The sequence below is a fragment of the Haplochromis burtoni genome, unplaced genomic scaffold (genome assembly GCF_018398535.1).
Source record: "Haplochromis burtoni strain Fernald_Lab_line unplaced genomic scaffold, NCSU_Asbu1 Contig_3204, whole genome shotgun sequence".
Lineage (NCBI taxonomy): Eukaryota > Metazoa > Chordata > Actinopteri > Cichliformes > Cichlidae > Haplochromis > Haplochromis burtoni.
In genome coordinates, this window is record NW_024585565.1 from 5707 (window position 1) to 7849 (window position 2143).

Below are 2143 nucleotides of genomic sequence, written 5' to 3' on the forward strand. Positions count from 1 at the left end.
TAGTTATATAATGTACTTACCAACTTCAGAGCACATTTAAAAACAACAGTTGACCAAAGTGCTTCACAGTCAGTTAAAAACAAGAGAAAACAATAAAGAAACAAATATAGAGAAATTAGCAGACAATGAATTAACAATGTTGTCTCTTAAAGCAGTGAAACCATTAATCAATGAGTCCATGAACAGAAATAATTCTACAACAATTTTAATGGATGAAGAAGAATATCAAACATTCTGCTCCAGTTTCTCGAGCTTTGTATCACACAAATGCTGAAAAAATAACTGATGAAAATAATCCTTAATTTAGGTGAATAACCAACCTTGTTCTATTATATTTTGGAATATTAAAAAAAATATATTAACATTAATGTTAATGTGTATATCAGTACGGTTCATGTCTGCATTTTTTTATGCTGTAGTTTTACACCATGACCACTGGAGGGCAGCAAAAACAATCTACAGTCAACAGTTTCTGTTCCACACGCCTCTGCGTATCACATGACATAAAACACTGCATACTTTGTATTCATGACGCTGGAAGCTACAACATGATAACAAAGACTAGTTTAATCACAAAGATTAAATCAAACATAAGTGGAGATGTTTCAGCAGTAACCATCACCTCAGCTGATCTCTACAAAACGCTGATGTTAGCAATTAATTCAAAGAATTAGAAAAACAAACCAGAGCAATGATTACGCAGCTCTTCTGCATTGTACACAGTTCATATTTGAAAAATAAGATCACATTTGTTCCTTTATTGATATAATTAAAAGAACGTTTCAGTGCGTAATTTGGTTTTTCTTTTTTTAAACCCCAATGTGTGATTCAAACCAGAGTCCTTTCAAACACCCTCTGAGCATCATCAGCGAGCTTTTCAAGGAGCAAATTCAGAACTTTGTAGGTTGTGGTGAAAGAGAGACCCATGGCTACTGGAATTCCAATAACTGGAATCCACCTTGTTGCTTCCTCTGCTGCAATTAAAACAACTGTCCCTGCAAGTTGGGTCATCACCCTCAAGAGGAGATCTTTAGTTATTTCTGCTGCAGCCAGTGGTGAAATGATGACGGCACACAGATCAGCGTAGGGCACACCTGTTCTGTCAGAAAGTCTCTTCAGTGACGGGATATCGAGACCAAACACATGAACATAATGTGTGACAACACCAACCAGCACAGCAAGGTCAACAGCAATAGAAAGACCAGGAAGTGGAACAGCTGCTACAGCTGCAGACACAGTGGCGTAGTATTTTATTTTGGACTGAAAAGTTTTTTTTCTTCTTGATGATGATCTCTGGGTTGATGTTGGGCATCATGAACAGCAGAGTGTCCCTCTTGTTTTTAGGAAGGTCTCTCTCTAAGGTCTCATGTAACAGAGGGAAGTCATACAGGTGGAGCTCAAAGCTGGACACCAGGAAGACCAGTGGAGACTTGATGCCTAATCCTCTGAGTCCTGCGTCACAGAAGAAACACATGTTAACATTATATAAATCTATAAAGTGATCAAACTTGGGTCTAAGGGATCAGACACTCACTGTGAACACAGTCGTCTTTGATTTTTGTAACAGTCTCCTCTTCAATGAAGTCTCTCTTTCTTCTTTCGGCGCGTAAATTGTCATCAATCTTTGAGCGAACAAAGTAGAACTTTTTCTTCATCCTCTGAATCTCCTGAGCGAGTTTCACGTCATTTTCTCTGAAGCGAGTGTCTGAGATGATGATGATGAAGAAGTCAAAGTTCTCAAATCCAACAAGCTCCAGGTACTTCTTAGCTGGGAACTTGGTGGTGCCGATCCCAGGAAGATCCCATGAAGTAACATTGGGATACTTTGGATGGAGGTACGGTTTGACCTCTGAGGTGGTTTCTGTAACACCAGTGGGAGCAGCTCCCTCATCATCATCGGACATCCCTCTGCATTAACAAAGGTGGATTTACCAGAACCAGATTCTCCTGTGATGGCGATATTTAGTGGGACATTATTTTCTCTTTCTAAATATTGTTGAATCCTTGCAGCTGCTGCAGCAGTGTCGTTGTTTTCTCTAACTCCAGGAATTTCTTCAGGATGTGAATCGTTTGGATCCTCCATGCTGATCCTGAAACAGAAAAGGAAAACCTGAGAAAACTTCACTTTTATCTGTGACAACAG

The 2143-nt window shown here is 39.2% G+C and overlaps 1 pseudogene; it reads right to left on the reverse strand.

The window, feature by feature from the left end:
- Positions 1 to 828: 828 nt before the first annotated feature.
- LOC102307332 lies at positions 829 to 2090 on the reverse strand (annotated as a pseudogene).
- Positions 2091 to 2143: the final 53 nt, after the last annotated feature.